A 24,593-nucleotide genomic window follows, 5' to 3' on the forward strand; every position below is an offset into this window, starting at 1 on the left:
AAGAAGGAGGGGAGTGGAGATATTACTATTTTCATTTAACAGATGAGTAAACATTTTTAGAGAAATAAATAACTTGCCAGTTGGTGAAGGGCCAGAGATGCCAAGCAGAACAGAGCTTAGCAGACATTGAACTGAAAACCTGAGGAGAACTTGGTTCACTGAGTAAAAGCATCCAAGCAATGTATATCAATGTATTCCCTCCGTAGTTAGCCTGCTGATGCTACGTCATCTATCCTCTGCTTTAGTTGTCCATGTATCACCTATATCTTTTTAAAGCAGATGTTTCTGCCTTAACTAGGAGGTTTTTACCCCTGCTGTGCTGTGCCTCCATGCATTCCTGGAGGTTGTTAGTGGAGCCAATCCAGAGAGGTGAAGCATTTCCCTTGATTTTATTCTATATAAAAGAAACCCCATGGGCAAAAATATAATTGAATTTGAACTCAGTGATATCTCTGTGCATCTCCCTTGTAAGTTAAAAAAGAAAACTGATGTTTAGAGACCACATGTCTGAGTTCTTCTTTCAGGTAGCACAGCATAAATTACAGAATAATCTACACATAACTCCGTGATCTTGTCGCATGAATTTTCTTGTTCATTTGGCTAGTTGATGCCCATAAACCAGCATCAAACACAAAGACAGGAAAACTGCATTTTATTCACTGTGAAACGTTCTACCAGCAGTTGATGGAAATGTGTGTCACTCACCATTTAGGAAGTACTGTTTATATATTTGGGCAGCTAGGTGGCACAGTGAATAGAGTGTAAGACCTGGAGGGAGGAAGACTGATCTTCCTGAGTTCAAATATGGCCTCAGACACTAGCTTTGTGACCCTGGGCAAGTCACTTAGTCCTGTTTGCCTCAGTTTCTTCATCTGTAAAATGAGCTCAAGAAGGAAATGGCAGACCATGCCAGTATCTTTACCAAGAAAACTACAAATGGAGTCACAAAGGGTCATATGTAACTGAACAAAATTTACACATTATATGAGACAAAGCAAAAAGCTGGCCACTCACTGTAGTGCAGCCAGTTATACAAAGAGGGAAAAGGGTGCATTTAAGGAGAATGTATATCACTGGCTACAGGGGATAAGGAAGGGATGCATCCTTGTTAGTATTGCCAGTTGCGCTGAATCAAAATGAACCATACATCACTTGTCAGGGAAGATACAGGAGGAGAAGAGATCACGGGCTGCTAAAGCCTGTGTAGGAATTTAGTCTTTTTGTACCCATTAGGTCAGGAGGAAAGAAGACATCGGGGGAAGCTAGCTCTTACAGCTACTCTCCCACTTCATGCAGAGGTCATACACAGCAAAGTGGCTAGTACAGAACAAAATGTAGTTAGTTATATGAGATTTTAACATACCACTCCTAGCCCTACAAAATCTACTTTCAATAGTCTCTCCAAAACCCTTCCCTTATCATGATTATGGTGGCAGCAAGTTCTCTGGCCTCTCCACATAAGAGATATACCATCCCAGCTGCTCTGTGCATTCTCCAGATTCCCATTATGCATCCTTAAGCAACAAGGAAGGTTTTTGATGGGCAAGAGGAGAAGTAACATGGTCAAACTTCTATGTGAGGAAGATTATTTTGGAAGCTATGTGAAGAATGGACTGGAAAAGAGAGAGTCTAGGAATAAGTAAACCAATCTTTCATATGTTACCTCACATGAGCTTCTCAATAATCTTATGAAGTAGATGCTATTATTGTTTTCATTTTGCAGATGGGGAAACTAAGGCACACAGAGGTTAAGTGACTTCCCCAAGGTCATGCGGCTAGTAAGTGTTTGGGACAAGATTTAAATTCATGTCTTCCTGACTCAAAGACCAGCATTCTCCCAGTTACAGTATGTAGATTAGTCCAATATTGAAACCCTCTCCCTTATTTTCCTTATATTTTCTCCCCCAGCTATTTCCACAGAGACCCAATGTTTCTACTTCTTTGTTCAATGGATGAGGTCATTTCTGTGTCCTAAGGGTCACTAGGAATGAGCCAGAAATTACTTGTAGCCTTGGACGGGACAGGGCCTTCTTACTTATTCTACTCTAAGTCCTCTGTCATCTGATATAATGACAAAGACCTCAGAGAGCATACTGAGTGCTGGAAGGCTAATATAATAATAGATTTAGACCACAAAGGGAACTTAGAGACCATCAAGTACAACCCTCTCACTTTGCAGATGAAGAAACTGAGGCAGAGTTAAATTAAATGACTTATCCAGTGTTACAGAAGTATTAAGTGTCTGACACTGGATTTGAATCCAGTCTTTCCTGACTCCAAATCCACTACACCACATACCATAGGAACTGATTATTTCTTAATTGACTATCTAGCAGTATTTTTGAACCTTTTCTACTGAAGCCTTCTGTATGTGTGTGTGTGCGCGTGCGTGTGTGTATACATATACAGATTTCAGAAAAACCTGGAAAGACTGATATGAATTGATGCTGAGTGATGTGAAAAAAACCAGGAGAATATTGCTCACAGTAACAGCAATATTGTGTGATGAGCAGCTATGATAGACTTAGATCCAAGACAATTCCAAAAGACTCATGATGGAAAATGCTAACCACATGCATAAATTTACAAATTTATGACTAATGCTCATTAGATTTCCTTTTCTGTTTGTTTGATCTATTGTTCTAGCCTGTTGAGTTGATTTTTTAAAACCTTAGAATCAGCTATCTATTGTATTAGCTGCCACATAACTTTGTGTAGTCAACAGGATTTCATCCATGGCATTGATAAAAATGTCATTTGGGACAGGGTCAAATCTAGCAAAAGCATTTCTTTTCTCCCTCTTTCCTTTTCCCTCCATTGAGGATCCATTAATCAAGAATTCTTTGTAGACTCTCTAAATCTTCTAGCTCTTCTATCACACAATATACATTTATGTATCTTGTCTACAAAGACATATTTACTTTGTCACCAAACATCACCTGGAATTTATGCATTCAGTTCCTATGGTATCCCTTCATGAACCAATTCAATGATTTTATTAATGTGATGAATGATGTTAGTTTTGCATGTTTTGTTCTTATTCAACTCCTCCCAAGCCTTAGAGTTTGCCTTTCTAAGTACTCAGAAATTGATTTACAGGAGGGCCATTTGGGGAGATAGGTTGAGGCAAAGTTCAGTGTTATGGTTACTAATAGGTCATTTGCAGAATCAATCTGTTTTTCCCTTTTTGAAAAGGTAGATATTTTCCAATATTACCAACAGTAATTATTTGATGATATTTGCAAATGCTTTCTATACGGTGGAGTGAACATTTAGTCTCAGGCAGCCACCTCTCAGTTGTGTGTTCATTACTGATATTTTTTCTACTCTTTCCAATTGATTATCATTCTCCTTGATAATGTGGACAGAATTTATAATTTACTGTGAAATAGTTTTCTCTCTTACAGTTCAAAGGGAATAGTGTTGCTTTTATCTTTTTTCCAGGCCTCTTTTGCCAAGAGAGTAGGTGCGAAACCAAGGATTCAGTACCAAAGAATGATAACTGTTGGAGAGTGCCTTCTAAATCAAGACCCACAACACAGCATTTCTGGGATTCCGGGTTTACAGATGCTTGGAAATATGATGTTCCAGCTAAGAGCCAAAAGGGTCACTATGAGAGAAAATCCAGGCAAATGACAGTCACTTCTGGAAGAGGAGTTTCAATGGTTGTGATACTTTTGAGAATCAGAGGTCAAATCCTATAGGAAAAAACCTCCATAAATGTGAAAAAAACAAAATGAAAGAAAACTTAAACAATGTTTAAAGTTAATTAAAAATAAGAAAATCTTTTTACAGGAGCAGCTTTATAAATATAATAAATCCACAAACCTCTTCAATTTTCATTCAGACTTTATTCAGTATCAGAAAAGATGCACTGGAGAGTGTATATTTCTAGACCTGAGCCCCCTTCACTTCATTCTCAGTGACAATCACCCAAGTTTTGAAAGTTGAAGAGATTTTAGCCAGAAGGAAAATCTTCTTAACTAACAGAAGCTTAGTAGTGCACATAAGTCTTATGAATGTTGGAAAGCTTTCCAGTGCATTACAAACTTGTCAGAACACCAGAAAATTCATATTGGAAAAAGTTTTTTGAATGTCATGAATGTAGGAAAGCTTTCAGCTGGAGGGGAAACCTTATTACACACTAGAAGATTCATACTAGAAAGAAGCCATATACAGATTTCAGAAAAACCTGGACTTATATGAACTGATGCTGAGTGAAGTGAGAAAAACCAGAAGAATATTGTTCACAGTAACAGCAACGTTGTGCAATGATCAGCTATAATAGACTTAGCTCTTCTCAGCAGTACAATGATCCAAGACAATTCCAAAAGACTTATGATGGAAAATGCTATCCACATCCAAAGAAATAACTATGGAGTCTGAATGCAGATCAAAGCATACTATTTTCACATTTTTTTTTGTTTTTTCTTTCTTGTGGTTTTCCCCTTGTGTTCTGATTCTTCTTTTACAACATGACTAGTGTGGAAATATGTATAACATGATTATACATATATAACCTATATGAAATTGGTTGCTGTCTTGGGGAGGGGAGAAGGAAGAGAAGGAGAAAAATTTTTAACTCACAATCTTGCAAAGTGAATGTTGAAAACTATCTTTATGTGTAATTGGAAAGAAATAAAATACTACTAAATGTTAAAAAAAAAGGGAAAAAAAGAATCCATATAAATGTCATGAATGTAAGAAAGCTTTCTGTCAGAGAGGACATCTTGCTACACATCAGATAATTCATACTAGAAAGAAACAACATAAATGTAAGCAATGTAGAAAAACCTTCAGTTTGAAAGGATGGCTTATTCAATATAACAGAATTCACGCTGGAAAGAAACCCTTTAAATCTAATGAATGTACAAAATCCTTCAGGTATAACTGATACCTTATTCTACATCAGAGAGTTCATACTGGAGAGAAACCTTACAAATGCAATACATGTGGGAAAACCTTCAGTAAGAGAAAAAAGTATTACTGGAGATCAGAGAATTCAAACTGCAGAGAGACCATATAAATCTAGTGAATGTGGGACAGCCTTTAGCAAGAAGGAGAATCTCACAGTGCATCATAAAATTCATAGTGGAGAGAAACTCCCTAAGCATAATCAATGTGGGGAAATCTTACACAACTTAAGGGAATTCATCCTGGATAGAAACTCTTGCTTAATGCAGTCAATGTGAGAAGACAAATTCATTAAATTGTTCTGGAGAAAAATTCTTTCAGTGTAATGAATGTGGGAAAATTTTCAACCAAAAGAAACCTTACTGAACATTAAATCATTGCATTGTAGGAGAATTAGGAGAAAACTCAGAAATTATTTATCTCAGTCCCTTTATTTTATAGATGAGGGACGTGAGGGCAGGGAGAGTAAAATGATTTGCCCAAGGTAGCAAAGGTGATAAGTGGCAGACCTGGAACTGGAAATGAAATCTTAAGAGTCCAACAAAGGCTCTTTACCTCATGCCATTCTGCCCTTGAATTCACGGGGAGGAACCATGTAAATGTAAAGGATTCAAGCCATCCTTCATCTTCAAATTATGCTTTTTCTATACATCAGATAAAATACTGGAGAAAAAAGCTATTAATATAGGTCCATGAGAAGGTGTTGAGAATATAGTGAAAACTTTTTTCACATGTCAGAGACTTCATCATGAAAATTAATTGTGGGGATATAATTAATCAGGTTGGGAAAATTTGATCCAGACTTGACAGGAAAATCAATATATCAACAGCTGACATATAGTGACAGGGGAGTCAATATATCAACATTTCCCCCCCAGCCATATTGTTTGTTGTATTTAGAGATAAAATTAACCTTGTTCACCCAGTTTATAAGTGTTAGATTCTAATATTTCTCTAATTTTAGTAATTTGGAGTACTTTTTTTTTGGTTTTGTTTCTTTTCTTTCTTTTTTTTTTTTGGTTAGGCAATGGGGTTAAGTGATTTGCCCAGGGTTACACAGCTAGTAAGTGTTATGTGTCTGAGGCTGGATTTGAACTCAGGTCCTTCTGAATCCAGGGCCAGTGATCTATCCACTATGCCACCTAGCTGCCCCCTGGAGTACTTTTTCATATGGCTGTCAATAGCTTGGATTTCTTCCTGTGAGAACTTCTTGTTTATATCCTTTGACCATTTATTGAGGAATTGCTCTTTTTCTTCCATATCTTAAATATCAGACTTTTAGCAAAGAAACTTGTTGCAGTGATTTTTCCAGTTATTTTCTTTCAACACTGTCCCCTGAGGAGGTGCATCACTCTTCCTTCTTTCCCTCCCCCTTTTTAGAAATATTAAGAAAGCATTTTTCTCAGTTTCCTAATCTGAAGACTTTGGAATTCTCTGAATCAAAAATTTTAACTGTATTTACCTGTGAATTCCAAAGCAATGTCCTGTACTCAGTCCTTCCCTTCAATTCCTACCCCTGCTTCATAACCTAAACCCTAGTACTTAAAGAAACAGTAAAAAAAAATTAGGGAGAATAGCCTTTTGATAAAATTAGGGAGGTGATCAGAAAAAGGCCATTTGTTGATCTGTGTGAGAGTTGAACTCTGTCTCCTTGCCTGGACCTACTTTCTGTCCACATCTTTACTGATTAGGGCAATGATAAGTATAAGAGAAGGAAGTAGTCTTTGATTACTTTAGTTAATGGAAATATCCCTTTGGGTTCACCTTTAACTTTCTGGAAAGCAGAGTTTTTTGAAGAAAGTGGCTGATGAGGGGTTAAATGGTTTGGAGAAAGCAATCCTCTGTGCCAAATGTTATGTGGTTAATGAAACAAAATCAAAACAAAAAACAAAATCGCCTTGATGAAACAAAATGTTAACTGAGCTTTCATCTGAGCTCCACAATAATTTTTTTCTCACTGTAGAATTTGGTCTCAGAATGCTATACATTGTGACTTGAAAATGGTACAGATTTTCAAAGCTATCAATCAAACATTTATTAAGCACCTCCTCAGTGCCAAGTATCATGCTAAGCTCTGGGGATATAAAAAGAGGTGAAAGACAGCCCCTACCCTCAACGAGCTTACAATCCAGTGGGAGAGACAATATGCAAACAAATATATATATAATTAACAGAGAAAAGGAACTGGAATTAAGAGTTTTTGGGGAAGGTAAGATTTTAGTTGGCACTTAAAGAAAACCAGGGAGGTCAGTAGTTGGAGAAGAGGAGAGAAAGGATTCCAGGCATGGGAGGGGGGGCAGCCAGAGAGACTGCCCAGAGCTGAGAGATGGAAATGTTTTGTTTGCAGAACAGCCTGGAGGCCAGTGTCACTGCATTGATGAAAAGGTTTGGGGGAGTAAGGAAAGAGGAGACTGCAAAGGGAGGAGAGGTCTAGGTTATGTAGGTCTTTGAATGCCAGATAGAGAATTTTGCATTTGCTCCTAGAGACAATAGGAAGAAGCCACAGGAATTTATTGAGTAAGGGAGTGACACGATTAGACCTGTGCTTTAGGAAAATCACTTCAGTGGCCAAATGGAGGATGGATTAGAGTGAGGAGTAAGGCAGGCCCTGACCAGTGAACCATTACAATAATGAAGATATGAGGTAATAAGAGTCTGCACCAGGGTAGGGGCAATTTTAGGGGAGAGAAGGGATTGTATTTGAGAGATGTTGTAAAGGTGAAATTGATAGACCTTGGCAACAGATTGGATATAGGGGAAGGTGATTAGAGATGCTGAAGAATCTAGAATGACTCCTAGGTTGTGAGCAGGAGGGATGGGAGGGTGACGTTGCTCTCTACAATAATAGGGGAGTTAGGAAGTGGGGAGGTTTAAGGGGAAAGATAATATATTTTGTTTTGAATATGTTGTTTAAGATATCTTCTGGACCTCCCGTTTGAGATGTCTGAAAGACTGTTGGAGATAAGAGATGGTCAGCAGAAAGATTGAGGCAGGATAGGCAGATTTGGGAATTATCAGCATAGAGAGGGTAAGTGAATCCATGGGAGCTGATGAGATCACCAAGTGAAGTTAGGATAGAGGGAGAATAGAAGGGGCCCAGGACAGAACCCCAAGGGACACCTTCAGTTGGAGGATCCAGCAAAGGAGACAGAGAAGGGTAGTCAGATAGGAGGAAAATTTTGCAAGTGAGAGTGTTGACCTGAAAACCTAGAGAGGAAAATATCAAGAAAGAGTGATCAGCTGTGAAGAAAGCTACAAAGAGGTCAAGAAGAATGAGGACTGAAAAAAAACATTGGATTTGACAACTAAGAGAACATTAGTAACTCTGGAGAGAGTAGGTTAGGTGCAATGATAAGGTCAGAAGCCAGGGGATAAGAAGAGAGTGAGAGGAAAGAAAGTACAGTCACCCACTGTAGAAGACCTTTTTTGATGAGTTCAGCTACAAAGAGCAGAAGAGATATAGGAATTGGTGGAAATGGAAGAGTCAAATGAGGATTCTTTTTCAGGATAGGAGAGACATGGGCATATTTATAGACAGTAGGAAATGAGCCAGTTCAGGAGAGATTGAAAATACATAAATAGTGGTGATGATAGAGGAGGCAATCTATTGGAGGAAATGGGATGGAATGGGATCATTTGAGTCAGCAAAAGGGTGATCCTTGATAAGGAGTAAAGACACTTCATCATGTCAGACAGGGGTGAACGAAGAGAGAGATATAGAAGGTATCTGAGTGATTAGAGATGAAGAAGAAGGAGTTCAAAGTGAATGGCTTCAATATTTTCTATAAAATATGAGGCAAGTTTCTCAGCTGAGTGGGGGTAGGAAGAACCAAGGGATGTTTAAGGAGCTATGAGAAGGTTTGGAAGAGCCACTGTGAAGAGTGGAATAGTGAGTTGATTAGGGAGTAGGATTGCCTAGCAGTAGTGAGGGCCCAACCTGAGGTTGTGCAACAAATTTGTAGTGGACATAGAACAGTTGCATGATTTTCTCCACATTCATTCAGCAGCAGTTGTATAGGAGTGGAAGGAACAAATGGTGGGAGTGATCCAAGGCTAAGGCTTGTCTGGACATAATCAGCAATATGATAAGGGGTCTAGGAACTCAAGAAAAGAGGATAGCATAGAAATGAATTGGTCTACCAAGGAGTCAAGGTGGGGAAATGATGAGAGAGTAGCTGTTGTTTGTCCTTCGTTTTCACACTTACTATATTTTTTTTGGAGGAAATTGGGGTTAAGTGACTTGCCTAAGGTCACCCAGCTAGTAAGAGTCTGAGGTCAGATTTGAACTCAGGTTCTCCTGACTCTAGGGTGGGTGATTTATCCACTGTGCCACCTAGCTGCCCTTGTCCTTCATTATCAAAGAGGACCATGACATCAGGAAAGTGAAGCCGTGACTTGCAAGTGAATTGGATTTAAATGAGGGAAGGCTATGCAAAGTCACCAGCCTCACTCACTCCTCTGGAGCCATCTGGGTCCTGTGGAAAGATTATCAGGATGACTGGAGATGGCCCCCTAAGAGAATGGCTAGTGCAGAAGAGATGGCCTGGGAGAGAATTGAGAGTCAAGGGTTTAGAGGTCATGATGTGGATGAAGAGTAGGGCATGTAAAAGATGGCATATGGGAGAGGTAAAAAGCCAATAAGTTTTGGTCAGATAAGGGGATTTCACAATTCTTGGACATGGAGGTGGTTCATTTGTGGGTGATCAGTAAAGTCAAGGGCATGGCCATCCTTGTGTGTGGTTGAGGTGGGATGGAAGAGTAGCTCATGAAAAGTGATTAGGTTGAGGAACTGAGTAGTTAGGATATTTGAGGGAGAATTATTATGTATGGAGTTAACTGCTCTTCTTTGGATCTCTCAGTATAACTGGGAATATTCAGAATCCATTTAGTCAGTTTAAAAAATAGTTTCTGGTGGACTTTCATGTAAAATGGAGAATACAGAATTCCTCGCCCACCCATGTCTTTTTTGTTTTTAAGGTGATATAAAAGAAGGAATGTGATCAACACCAGTGGTTTATGATGAATTAAGCTTCTTCTGCTCTTTTGCCCTTCCTCTCTTCCTCCATCTTACTCAGACCCTAATCAGTGGTTCTTACATTCTCTGTGTTCCCCTCCCTTCCCAACCCCTCCCCATTAATACTTTGTTTAGGGTCCACCTGAAACTGAAATTTGTTTTGCTTGTAAACTGTTCAGTCCTTGGTGTTATTCTCTCCTTGGTGTTTATACCTCTGAACTTGCCTGTTGAGTGTGTCTCTACACACCTAATGCTGTGTACATGTTCAACTTTCTTTGTTCTGGTTCATATCAGAGTGAAGAATGGGGTTCTTCTGATGGCCATTACATCCACTCCTTTTTCCATGTTCTGAAAGGATACTTGTTTTCTCTCCTCAATTAAATTGTTAGTATTTCAACATTTTATAGCCCTTCCTATTTGCTAAAATAAATTTATCTTTCTAGGTTTCTCTTGAGTCTTTGTGTTTGCATTTCAAAGTTTATACTCAGATCTGATACGAAAGCCTACAGTTTATTAAAGATCTATTTCCCCCCATATATTATTTCCCTTATATATCTATTTGCTGCTGGGGAATTTCTAGAAGTCCACAGGAGAGCTGGCATTTCCCATGTCCCAATGAAGAGGCTGCCTTGAAAGAGATTAAAAGGCATCACTCCTAGTTCATTATGGACCACAGAATGAGTAGCTCTTCCTGGCTTAGTCATTAACCAGGAACTGCTGGTTTCACATATCCTTTAGCAGTGGGCCAGAGCTCTTGTAGCCTACTGGGATGGGCTAGAGTTCAGTCCCATGCATGCATGCCCTATGGGATGGCCCAAGCTACACTTAAAAGACATTAAAAACCTTGTTTCTTTTGGTGTTGCTTTATGGCTATGAGTCATAGAAGTCTCTGAAGCATTACCATTGAGATTCATCCCAAAGGCCATGGAGACAGGGAGCTAAGATGAGAGAGCAGTAGAAAGCAATACAGTCAATCTTCCCTCTACAAAACTCCAAACAGACCTAGAAAATGCATCAGATAGAATCTGGATGGAGAAATCCAAAAAAATCATTTTCTAGCCCAGATTGACATAGGGATTTATCTGCAGACACTGGGAGTAGGGTTGGGCTAGGAGCATGTCACTGTGGAGCACTGCAAAACCCAGGGAGAGCCTTTGAACCATGGTACCAGATCCATAGTGGGGCACTGTGAAACTGAAAGTTGATACCTTACTTTATTCTGTATTGTTTATTAATTATGGATTAAGAATTGTATTTAATCACTGGACTTAGGAATTGGTTTGATTTAAAGGACAGTTTGACAGAATATAAGATGTTTTGACTTTTTTATTAGAGTATTACTTCCCTATTTTTCTGGACTACAGTTTGGACTTTTGCCCCAGATAGTAGGAGGAAGGGAAAGAATTCCTGGAATCATAAGATGTTCTGCTTGGTCAGTCACAAGTCACAGATTGTTTAACACTGGAATTTCCAGAGAATGATTAACTTTTTTCCCCTGTGGTCATGGGTCCTGGAAATCCCCTCTTATAATCAGGCTAAATGTAAGCCCACCCTACACCTTTGCTAACTGCTTGAAACACTGCTCTGTCTGCTTTAATGCATTCCTGGCTACTGAGGGGCTTTTGGGATCTCACTTATTTGGCAGCTGCTAGCCTTGCTAATAAATGATCATTCTTGGACTTTGTGCCTCAGTTTCTCTTCATCAAAGACTTTTATCATGACAACACCACAAATGGAACAGGTACCAACTGGTAGCTTTGTCACCCGCTATTGAACTGGGTCACAGATCCAGCTGGAGTATATGGAGAAAGGAAGAATTTCAGAAGCAAGTAACAGCAGTGTGGTTCAAATCCAAGAATAGAGCAGGTGTCAGTTCCAGAGGCTAGCCCAGCCTACAGAGGAGTATCTAGGGCAGGAATCCCTGACCAAAGTAGAACCTACAATTTTGTAACTCTGAACCAACAGAGCTTCCCAGGTAGTTGACAATGGCTGAGTCTAATAGCAGCCTACTGTTGTTAGGTAGAAATGCTGGTCAGGGGGGCAGCTATGTGCCACAGTGGATAGAGCATGGCCCTGAAGTCAGGAGGACCTGAGTTCAAATCTGGCCTCAGACCAAAGACTTGACACTTACTAGCTGTGTGACCCTGGGCAAGTCACTTAACCCCAATTGCCTAAAAGCAAAAAAAAAAAAAAAAGAAAAGAAAAGAAAAAAAGAAAAGAAAAAAAAAGAAACACTGGTCAGGAACTTGCAGAGCTCAGATCAAGGAAGCAGCAATTAGACTGCCTTGAATCAGATCACTTTGGGAGCACCTAAAGCTTGCAAGTCCCTAATTTGTCCCTGTGATCCTGAAATAAAAGTACTTAATACCCTAAGAAGGTAGCAATGGGACCATGCAGAGACCCTCTCTACAGAAGGGCACAGGGCCAGCCATAACATGGAACCTGAAGTCAGGAAGTAGACTAGAAGAAAGAGCAAACAAAAAAAAAGAAACCCACCATGAAGGGTTTTTATGGTGGCAGGGAAACTCAAGACAAAACTAGAAGAGAACAGCACCAAAACACCTATGAGCAAAGCCTCTGCGAAAAACAGCTTGGGCACAAAATTAACTAAAATTCCTGGAGGAGATATAGCAAAAGTCTTAAAAAAGTTTAAAATATTTTTGTCAATGAAATGAGAGTGTTAGAGAAGAAATTGGAGGGAAAATGAGCTATGGAAAAAAAGAATTGGAAAGAGAATTAACTTGATACAAGAAATATAAAATCTTGCCCAAACATCAAACTCTTTGAAAAATAGAATGTAACAAATAGAAGTCAATGACTCCATGAGACAACAATTAATCTGGAAAACACTGAGGAAGGAAAAAAAATGATAATCCTTGAACTACTTGAAAGCCATGACCAAAACAAGAGCCTAGATAGCATGTTTCAAGGAATCTCAAAAGAAAACTGATCAGATGTCTTAGAACCAGAGGGTTGAGTGGAAATAGAAGGAAGCTACTGGTCACCTCCGGAGAGAAACCCTAAAATGAAAATTTCAGGAACTTTATAGCCAAAATTCAGAGTTTTCTGGTCTGGAAAAAAATCCTACATGCAACCAGAAAGAAAGAATTCAAGTCCTGAGAGAAATGATTCAAAGAAGACTCCTCCTCAAACTCTAATCAGTGGTAAGTTTTTGGGATTTTATAATTTTGTAATCATGAGTTATAATTATTTTATCATTATATTATAAACATGGTTGTTAATAATTATTTTTAATATATTCATCTAGTAATACATATCTAGTCAATCACTTAATAGTAGGTACAAGAATAAGCAATGTGTTAATCCAAATGTTGTATAAGTCACATAAGAATATAGATTCCAATAGAAGGGCCCTATAATAGGTCTCAAACTTTAATGTAACATTCATTACTTGTTTACCAGCCATAGAGCTTACTTGTGCAACCACAAGAATGCTGACAAATATATCAGCCACCCCGTTTTGCTCAAATTCTATGACCAAACCAAGCATGAGTGGTGGCATGGTATGGAAAGTTACCTCCCTCACCCCTATATGTTCTTAGAGAATATATATATAGCTTGTACCATTTCCTCCTGCCTAACCTAAGGAGTCCATCCGTCTTATAACCACCTAGTGAAGATATTCCTGCTTCACCCAACTCGTGACCCTGCTGACAGATCATTTTTGCCTTTTTTTTTTTAGCACATGTGTCTTCTGTCAACCAATGAGATTCTGTATTTTACCATGCCCTTGCTGCATATTTGGGTATCAAACTCTATAATACAAGGTCCTGGAAGAAGGGAGCATCTCAGGTCATGAGGACGATTGGAGGTACACTTCATTAGAGGGGAACAGGGGCCTTTTAATAAAGTGTCATTGGTTCAGAGCTCTGCTTTTATTGTAGGCTGGGCAATTTTAATCCCCACAGTACCAAGGAACCACAGTCAGGACCACCCATGGAATCTAGCAGCTACTACTATAAAGCAGGGGAAAACTTGGAGTACGTTATTCCAGAAGGCAAAGGATTTTGGCTTATAGCCAAGAATAATTCATCCAGCAAAACTCAGTGTAAGACTACGGGGGGAAAATAGACCCTTAATGAAATAGAGGACTTCCAAGTATTCCTGAAGAAAAGACCAGAGCTGCTTAGAAACTTTGAAGTTCAAACAGAGCAGTTAAGAGAAAAAATAAGGTAAACACGAATGATAAAGAACTAAATAAGCATAAACTGCTTGCATTTAAACATGGGGGATGATTTGTTTATTCTTTCTGAACCTCATCCTCATCGGGGGTCACAGAAAGAGTCAAATATACAAATCCTAGTAATGATTCTGTTTTGTCTCTTTTTTAAAAAATAAATTTTTATCAACACATTGCATGTTTTAAATCAGTCAATAAACATATATCAAGTGCTTACTATCCTCCAGGGATTGTATAGCATTGGAGCTAAAAACACAAAAAAGAAAGTTCATTTCTGCCCTTATAGAACTTTTAATCTAATGAAGGAAGACAAAACACAAAAGGAAGGTGAAACATGGGTTGTATGGGACTTGAGTGGGGGGAAGTTACCTCTTAAGGGCACATGATAAAGTCAAAGGCATGAAGCCTGCAGCTGAGTGGGAAATGAAGAGATGTTTGGCCTGGACAGCCTTCCTTAAATGTAGGGTTTGCTCTGTCCTGCAGTTAGAGGGGCAGAGTTTACTGAAGGTAAACTGAGTCTGAGTTCTAAGTACACTGATGGTGAACTAACTTGAAAAGGCTACAAGCCAAGACTAAAGTGGAGGGAGTGTTGGTGCATGGTTTTTTGTTTCCAGATGATTGTGCACTCATTTCAGCTTTAGGATTCTGAGATGCAACAAAGTATGGACCAATTCTCTGCTGTTTGTGCTAATTTTGGTCTAATAATTAACACCAAGAAAACACCACCAAACAATACCACCCTATCAGTTACAGCAATGGAGAAATTTGAGCACTATAGATAAGTTCACTTACTGTGGCAATATACACATGTACATGTAGATGATGATATTGATGCATGCATTGTCAGAGCTAGCTCAGTGTTTGGGAGGCTGTGAAGGAAAGTGTGAGAGAGAGGATGTATTAGGCTGCCTACCAAACTGACGGTCTATAGAGCCATTGTGTTGGCTAAATTGTTGTTTGTCTGTGAAAACTGGACAGTCTACCAATGCCACACCAGGAAACGGAATCAGTTACACTTGAATTGTCTTAGGAAGATTCTGAAGATTACCTAGCAAGAAAAGGTACTGGACACTAAGGTTCTTTCTCAAGCTAAACTGCCAAGCATTTAAACTCCGCTGCAGAGAGTACATCTTCAGTGGGCTGGCCACATTGTTTGTTATTGTTATTGTTATTATTATTATTATTGGCTAGGTGATGGGGTTAAGTGACTTGCCCAGGGTCACACAGCTAGTAAGTGTTATGTGTCTGAGGCTGGATTTGAACTCAGGTCCTCCACTGTGCCACTTAGCTGCCCCTGGCCACATTGTTTGAATGCAAAACAGTACATTTGCCTAAAAAACTATTTTATGGAGACCTCATGCAAAGCCGGTGCTCACATTGTGGTCAGAAAAAATGACACAAGGACACTCTCAGAGTCTCTCTGAACAATTTTGGAATTGATTGTGAGACGTGGGAGACATTGGAACCGAATTGCCTAGAATGGTGTGTCTGCATCAAAGAAGGTGCTGTGCTCCATGAGCAAAGCAGAATTGCAGTAGCTCAAAAGAAACACAAGATGTGCACATTTGAAGACATCTCCACTCCAAATGTTTATATGGACTATTTGTTCCCAACCGGTAGTGGAGCCTTCCAAGCTCACATTGGTCTGATCAGCCACTACAGAAAACATTGTACCTTGACTCTAACATAGTGGAGTCAACATTTTGGTCCTTTTCCAGAACAAAGGACAGAAGCCAACCAGCCAACTAAGTCTGATGCAAGCTTGCAGGATGATGAGGTCCTTGTTGATGACACTCCTGGGGGCAGGAGGAAGTCTAGAAGGAGGAATGTAGACTGCAGCAGGGAGAGAAATGAGCCTCATCATTTTTCCTCAGTATTCCTCCCCCTCACTCTCCCAGAGAGTCCTCTTATAGAACACATAATGTTTTTAAAGATAAAAAAAACTTGAAAAAGAAGAGAAAAGAAATCAGTACAACCAATGAATACATTAAAAAAAAGTCCAAAATATGTTCAATGTGTAACATCTGTAGACCTCCATGAAGGAGTAGGTTGGAAGTTATCTTCTCATGTCTTTTGACAGTCTTGAGTGATACAATGTCACTAAGTTCACTATGATTTTTTCATGTGTAGTTCTTTTAATTTACATTATTGAATATGTGTATGTTGCTTTTTTGGGGGGGAGCTCTGCTTCACTCTACTTTAGTTCATGTAGATCTTTCTATGCTTCTTTGTAATATACATATATAAATGCAACTGGGGAAAGTTTAACAAAATAATTAAAATACAGTACCAGATAGGTAAAGTGCTAATTTTGATTTTCTAAGTCAACATGCAGCTTCAGGGGTCTCTTTCTATTTGAGCTTCTCTCCTGTCCCCTCCTCTCCTCTGCCCTGCCCTAACTGTATAATGCCGTCGTCTGCAGGTGCTCTGCCCAAAAAAGGGTAAATTTTGATTGCTGAATCCTCCCAAAATATCTTGGGGTTTGTGCTAGATTTTTTTCTTAAGAACCAGGCCTTAAATCCACATCCCTCTGACTCTCATTGATTGGCCAACAATTGGTCCCAGCTCAAGCCCCACCTGTTGATTGTTTAGGCCCTAATGACTCAGAGTGAATGTAAATAGCAACTATTTCTGTTTTGCCCAGAAATCCTGAAGATCTTCCCCTCTCAGACTGATTTTTTTTTGACTAGGTGAAAGTAGCCATTCTCTGCCTCATATCTTATCTAACCTCAATTACTGAATGGGCATTGTCTCAGTCAAACTGAGCCCAGGAAGGAACTCAGCTTAAAAAGACCAAGTTATCCCACTGTATCCAGGACCATCTCCAGTTGTCCTGACCTATTTCTTGCCATTGGACACAGATGGCTCTGGAGATAAAAGTGAGTCTGGTGACTTTGCTCAGCTCTCCCTCACTTAAATCCAATTCATTTGCAAGTCATGACATCACTTTCCTGATGTCCTGATTTCATGGTCCTCTTCAAGAATGAAAGACAAATATCTATCTATATATGTAAATATGTATGTATATATGTATGTGTATACATCTGTGCATCCATCCATCCATCCATGCATCCATGTATGTGTGTATATATGTGTGTGTGTGTGTGTGTGTGTGTGTGTGTGTGTGTGTGTGTGTATATATATATATATATAAAATTTCTTACACCATACTTAAGAAATTGCTAACCTCAGGGAGAGCAATTTTAGTTGAGAAGTGGGGTGGGAAGCCAGATTTTAAGAGATTGAAAAATAAATAGGAGGTGAAGAAGGTGAGGTAAAATGCAAATATTACTTTTTCTAGCAGTTTGGTTTTGAAACAATCTGAGAGGTGGTTTAGCACTTTGGTGGGTTGGAATAAAATTGAAAACGTCTAAGAAATAAAGCTACAAAGTTCACGTTTACTAGGAGGAAAACTTGTGTCCAGTAGATGGGGAATAGAGAACACAACATTATCTAGTTTCTTTTAATAGGATATAAAATGTCTGATATAGTAGACATGGGAGATGGACTTATGATGCAGAGCTTCCAATACCAACCCTGGCCTTTACTAACTATGTGATCATAGCTAAGTCACTTAACTCCCCTCAGCCTATTTCCTCATCTGTAAAATGATGATTAAAAATATGGTATTGCTGCCTTTAAAAAGATTTTATGAAAACACTTTGATATAATTATGAATAACCACATGACTGAGTTGTTATTCAGATGAATGTCAGTGCTCTAGCACTCTTGAATAATTTGGCATGCTTCCAATTTTCCTCTTTTCAACTGTCTTTTCACAACTGAATTCTTTCTTTCTCACTGTGTCCCTTGAGAGAACAAGAAAAACAAAGCTCCTTGCAAACATATATAGTCAAGCAAAACAAATTTCTGCATTGACCACGTCCAAGAAAAAATAAATGTTTCAGTTTGCAACCTGAGTCCTTCACTTCTCTATCTGGAGGTGGGTCATGCTTCCAGTTTTTAGTATTAGCTCTGACAGGCATCTAGCCTTTTCTCTCCCCCCACCCCTTTAAGGTTTGCACTTTTATTTTAACTGGTCTTGTCAGCATACAAATAAAGCTCCTCCTAGACCCCAACTACTGATTGGAACCAATATCACTGAACTCCTGGAAAGACTGTTAAAAAAACCCCCTTCATTTGCATCTATACTGGGGAGCAGAAAGGGAAAAGAGGGGGCCTTAGGTCTGACAATATTTTTTTTTAAAAGGAGCAAGTTCTGCTATAAAGAAAAGATAGGTTTGAAAAAAATACTAGCTTGGATGAAGCTAAAGACAAAGATGAGGAGAAAGATAAGTACAAGAGAGGTGAGAAGAATGAAGCAGAGGAAGAAGAGAGTGAGGGCACCAAATATGATGGTGGACAGGCCAACTTGGACTTGGAGGAGCACCCAGTGGATAGCAGCCAAGAGTCTTCAGCTACTAAAAAGGAAGAATTGTTTGACCTAATTTAAGCATCTGGAAAAAACAAAAACAACAAAAAGCAAGGTTTGTCTTGGGAAGAAGCCCAGATGATAACCAGTGACCCTTTAAAAACCTTGTAAGACCACATATTGCTCCAGAGTTTAACAAACCACTAAACCCACCCAACTCATCAACATTTCTATGTATTACCAGCAAAGTCCAGCAGCAAGAGCAGGGAGAAAAAATTCAATTTAAAAGAACTATTCGCAAAATGTAAAATATTTGGGAGTCTACCTGCCAACACAAACTTGGGAACTATATGAACACACTTATAAAACACTTTTCACACAAATAAAGTCACATTTAAACAACTGGGAAAATATCGATTGCTCATGGGTAAACTAAGCCAATATAATAAAAGAGACAATTCCGTCTTCGAAAAAAAGGAGCAAGTTAAGGCAGAAGATACAATAAGCTTTGTTTTGTTTTTTAGGATTACATAATTTATAGGTAGTCAGTACTATCACCTCTTTAGTTTGGATTTAAGTAATTCACTTCTTTTATAGAGCAGGACAGAGTTCATAGAGGCAAGCACCTTCCTGTTAAGGCATTATATGATATTTGGCACAACTCTTTTAAAAAATATACAATCAGATTCTTGAAGATGCTGGAGAAACCTGGGGATGTTTGCTTCCAACATAGTTGGACTCCTTGCAACCTTCATTGTTCTTGTTTTTAATCCTAAATCATACACTAAAAACCAAAATAAAATCGTACCAAACTCATCTCTCTTTTTGAGACGATTATCATATTATCCTCTTTGACAAAAAAAAGACCCCCCCCCAAAAAAAAGATGTAACCCAAGATACTCCATTTAGAAACATTTGCAGTGGACGTTGGAGGGCTTAGATTTATTATTATGCTTTCTGATCCACATCTGCTGGAAAGTGTTCTGGGAGGCCAGGATGCAGCCTGTTTTCCAGATTTGTGCTCAGGAGAGGGGTGTGTGTGAAAGTATGAATCTAGCTTAATTAATTATTAATTAATAAATTAAAGCTTGGGGACTAGGGCTTTAATCTCTATCTGTCAGCAGTGGGTACTTGGTGGTATCATCAGTCATTATTGGCATACATATCCTTTTGGCTGTCAACATCTCACTAAATGATAAAGTTGAAGGTGGCTTCATAGATACCACAAGATTCCATACTTAAGAATTAGTGAATCACTAGCATTTATTAAGTGCTAGGCACTGTTAATTGGATCCTGGAAGCTCTCATTACCAGTGGTAATAACCTGACCATCAGAGAGCTCAAAGTTCTTTTCCAGACAAGAGCTAGATGGCCAGTGGTCCTTTTTTTGTGCAAAGTCTATGGCCATACAACACAACTTTTCTTGATGTCGTGCACTATTTCCTTCTCAGCTATGTTAGTGAAGCTGTCACATCTCTCAAGGTCTTCATAAGTGAGTCCACTGGGTTATGGCTAGCCAGATCCAGATGAAGAATGATGTGGGGGAAGGGCATAACTTTCATAGACAGGCCCAATGTGGGTCACACCATCACTGTAGCATATTGATTCAATTCCATAAACAATTGTTAAGTGTCTACTGCTTGCCAGGCACTTTACTAAATGCTGATGATACAAATAAGAAAGAAAAAAGGTCCCTGTCCCCCCCAAGGAGGAAGACCACATACCAAAAGAAGCTGGAAATTGGGGAGGGAGGAGACATCAGGGGGGACCTAGCATGGGGGCTTCTTATTCCGTGGAGTTGAAACCAGGCAGAGCTGCAGATGAAGAGTGGACATCACAATGCCAGTGTTATAACTAGAGATATACAGCAGCAGCACAGCCTGGATGATAATATAAATGATATGGAAGCTCTTGAATATCTATGGAATATTTCTTCTGTTGTCTTTGGACATCTTGAATTGCTTTCTGTGAATAGTCCAGGATGCTCTTCAAGGGTCACATGGAGCACACTGTAGAAAAGCATGGTGCTGGATCTTCTCCAAGTCGTCCCCCGGTGGTGACTATATCATGTACAGTGGGATACCTCTTTTGCTCTGGGCCTTCTCCCTTTCTGGTTCATACCCACCTCCATACCCTGCTGCCTCAGGCTTTCAATGATGGCAGGGTCAAAAGCCCCAGAGGCATTATCTCCAGCAAAGCCAACTTTCAGCTTTGTACATTCTGAATCCATTGTCAAAGAAGACAGCTGTATTCATGTTGAACTTTGAAATGGCAAGTTAAAATCCATAAGATAGAAAGGAGCTGGGGTGGTCAGTGGGCAACCTTGTGCCCACTGGTTGGAGGAGCTCACAGTTCTGGCCTTTCTAAATAGAGACAGAGCTGCCATTACATTCTTCTCCAGACCCACTGCAATTTTTAAAAATACATCATTTCTTTCAGAACCTAGGTAGTGTGTCTTGTTTGTTGCCCTTATTTTTTCACTTTGGCAGAGTTTGGCTCTACCCAGATCTTTTATCATAAGCCAGAGTTGACTCTTGATCCCCACTTAGTCCTCCCTGGGTGTGTTGGTTTTATACTGAAATCACCTACCTTATCTCATTCCTTAACTCGTGGTTTCTGTCCCAGCTATGTTCTTACCCATCTTGTGGACCCAACATGGTGATACCCTTGCTTCCCTCTTCAGCTAAGTTTTTCAAGATGCATCTTGTATTTATGGGTTATGAATCCTTGTGAGACTGATGTCTGATTGAGTCATTTTATGAGTCTGATTGTCGATGACAGGTCACTTCTGCCCTCAAGAGGTCTTGTGAGTTTGAAGTGACCTAGTGCACCCAAATTAAACTTTTAGACCTTTGAATTAGGTAAGATCAATTTATCCCATTCTTTCTATAATATATGCCTGCTATGAGTTTCTACAAATTAGGAGAAAAAAGCGAAATATAAGGAGGATTCAAAAAAAGCCGCAAAAACAAAGAATGAAGAATTGGAAAACAATACCTTTGAGTTTTTTTTATTTTGGTGAGGCCATTGGGATAAGTGACTCGCCTAGGGTCACACAGCCAGTAAGTTTCAAGTGCCTAAGTCTGCATTTGAACTCATTTCCTCCTGACTCCAGGGACTGTGCTCTATCTACTGCCCCACCTAGCTGCCCCTTCTTCTTCTTCTTTTTTTTTTTTTAACAATACCTTTGAGAAAAAGATGGAGAAGACTAGTGGAGAGATGTTAATATTGCATATGATTTTCAAGTATATGGTGGATTATTCAGAAGATTACAAGTGGATTGGTGTGTGTGTGTGTGTGTGTTTCTGTGTCTACTGAGAATCAAACAGATTTTTGTTTGTTTGTTGTATTGAAATTAAAGATGAGAATCTCAGTCCTATGGAATAGCACCTCAAGGTGATGTGAATGACATGAAGGCAGTGTCAACAATTCTTGGCAACTGATTAGATGTGGAAATTGATGGAGAAGTATTGAAGTTTTGCCCCATTATCAGTATATTGCAAGATTCCAACACTATTAATCATTTTAACTTAATCACTGTAAACTATTAGCAGGGGCGGCAAGATCTTAGAACTGTGCTTTTCAGAGATGAAGGCATCTTAAGACATCTTTGCTCTATCAAATTTATGTAAAATTATTATTACTATTATCTATTATATTTCTGGGCAACTAGGCGGCACAGTGAATAGAGCACAAGGTCTGGAGTCAGAATGACTTGAGTTCAAATGCAGCCTCAGTCATTAGCTGTGTGACCCTGAGCAAGTCATTTAACTCTGCTTCAGTTTCCTCATCTGTAAAATGAGCTGGAGAAGAAAATGGAAAACCATTCTAGCATCTGCCAAGAAAACCCCAAATGGGTCACAAGGAGTTGAATATGATTCAGCCACCACCACCATAGCAGAATGTGAATTTTGTAAATGGGCTGTGTTTTATTCCCTTGAGTGACTCCTTACTGATCACATTTAGAGACCATTTACTGCTAAGTGGGAGGTAAGACCAATAAACCCCCAAGCTGACATTCATTCATTCTGTACTATTTCCTCCAGGACTTTGCCACATCAGTCATTCCTACTATCTAATCATCAAACTTTTTAAAAAATTATTTTCATTGGTATCTTTGCCACCTTTTAAAGTCCTCCCCTCTCCCCCATCCTTCACTTTATTTTACCATCCCTTCAAGCTGTCATTCTATATGTCTTTCTTTGCGAAACTCCTGGGAGAAGTTACTTATGCTCACTGTATCTATTCCTTCTTTTCCTACTTTCTTCTCCACTCCTTTGAATCTGATTTCTAATCCTACCACTGAACTGAAGGTGCCCTCTCTAAAGTTATCAATATTTTCTTTTTACTTATACGGCTCACCTACAGTTTTTTCTCACAGTTTCAAAAACTTAGAAGAGGCAGGTTAGAGCAACATCACTAGAAAGTGAATACAAAATATATCAGCCTATTTAAGGAGTTTTGATGAGAACTGAATTCCTCCTTTTTAAAGCTTGAAATGGGAAGGCATTTTTATTAATCATAAATCTGAAAGAAGCACAAGACATATTAATTCATTACTGTCCCTAAGGGTTAGAGTTCAGGAGCAGCTGCCCAGCTAGTGCATTGAAGGAAGAATCTTGAGAGTCATATTTAGGCCTCAATATTGTATGTGAATAAGATTAAAGGGACTGCAAAACTCTATATGAGTGAGCAGTGTTTAAGGGAACCCCAAAAGGCCAATAGAACCCTGGGCTCCATTAGAGAAGCAATACTTCCAGGAATAATCAATAATAATAATGATGATGACAATTAGCATTTATTTAGCACTTTAAGGTATTAATGTTTCTTGTTGTCTTATGGAGTCATTGGCTTCTGTTTGTTCCATTCTGATATTCAGGGAATTTTTTACTTGGGTAAAGTTGTGCACCTCTTGTGTCAAGCTGTTACTTCCCTTTGCAATTCTTTCTTCCATAGCTTTCATTTCTTCCCCATTTCCTCCTCTAACATGCTTATTTCATTGGCAAGAACATTTTCAAATCGTTTTTTTTTCTTGCTTTTTGGTGAGGCAACGGGGGTTAAGTGACTCTCCTAGGGTCACACAGCTAGTCAGTTTCAAGTGTCTCAGGCTAGATTTGAACTCAGGTCCTCCTAACTCCAAGGCCAGAGATCTATCTACTGTGCCACCTAGCTGCCTCATAAAAGGAGTCTGGATTCGAAGACTTTTTTTATGAGGCTGGGGTTAAGTGACTTGGCCAGGGTCACACAACACAAGTAGTGTCAATTGTCTGAGGCTGGATTTGAACTCAAGTTCTCCTGACTCCAGGGCCAGTGCTTTATCTATGGCACCACCCAGCTTCCTTCAACTCTTAAAAAATAAAACAAATTGTTACTTATCTCTCTCAGGAGTTCTAGCTGAATTTATGCCCAAGCTGTATTTTTATTCTATTGTTTTCTTTTCTTTTAACAATTATTTTATTTTTAGCTTTCAGCATTCACTTATATAAGATTTTGAGTTTTAAATTTCCTCCCCCTCTCTCTCCTCCCCTCTCCCCCAAGACAGAGTGCAATCTGGTGTAGACTCTATTCAATCTGTATTTTTCACAGAACCTTTGCTTGTAGATATTTTGATGTCATTCTTTGCATTTGTGTCTTGAGCATTTTTGTCACCATAAACACTGTATGTGGTGGAATTCTTTTTTGTTTGTTTGCTCATTCTTCCAGCCTACTTCTGACTTCAGACTTCATATTACGGGTAGTCTCTGTAGGGAATGTGTGGCTGGTTCTTTTGCTGCTTTCTTGGGGGTCATGTGTTGCATTGTTCTAGGATCTCAGGGATAGCTCAGGCTGGGGACCAGCAAGCTTTCAGAGCTTCCATATTGGTCTGATTCAGGACAAAGCCTGATTTCTACCCCTCTGCTCTGAGCTCTTCAAACTTCTGACCTAGGTTCGGGTCTGAGAAAGAGGAGGCTGGTGCTGGACTCAGTTACTGTTAGCCACCTGGGAATCTCTGCTGGTTCAGAAGGACAGAACTGCAGGTTTCCCTTTGGTCTGGTATGGCCTGGTTATTCTCCCTTCTTCAGATAATGCTGGAGGCTGGACCTGATAACCTG

The sequence above is a fragment of the Phascolarctos cinereus genome, unplaced genomic scaffold, assembly GCF_003287225.1.
Source record: "Phascolarctos cinereus isolate Bilbo 61053 unplaced genomic scaffold, phaCin_HiC Scaffold_726;HRSCAF=1367, whole genome shotgun sequence".
Classification (NCBI taxonomy): Eukaryota; Metazoa; Chordata; class Mammalia; order Diprotodontia; family Phascolarctidae; genus Phascolarctos; species Phascolarctos cinereus.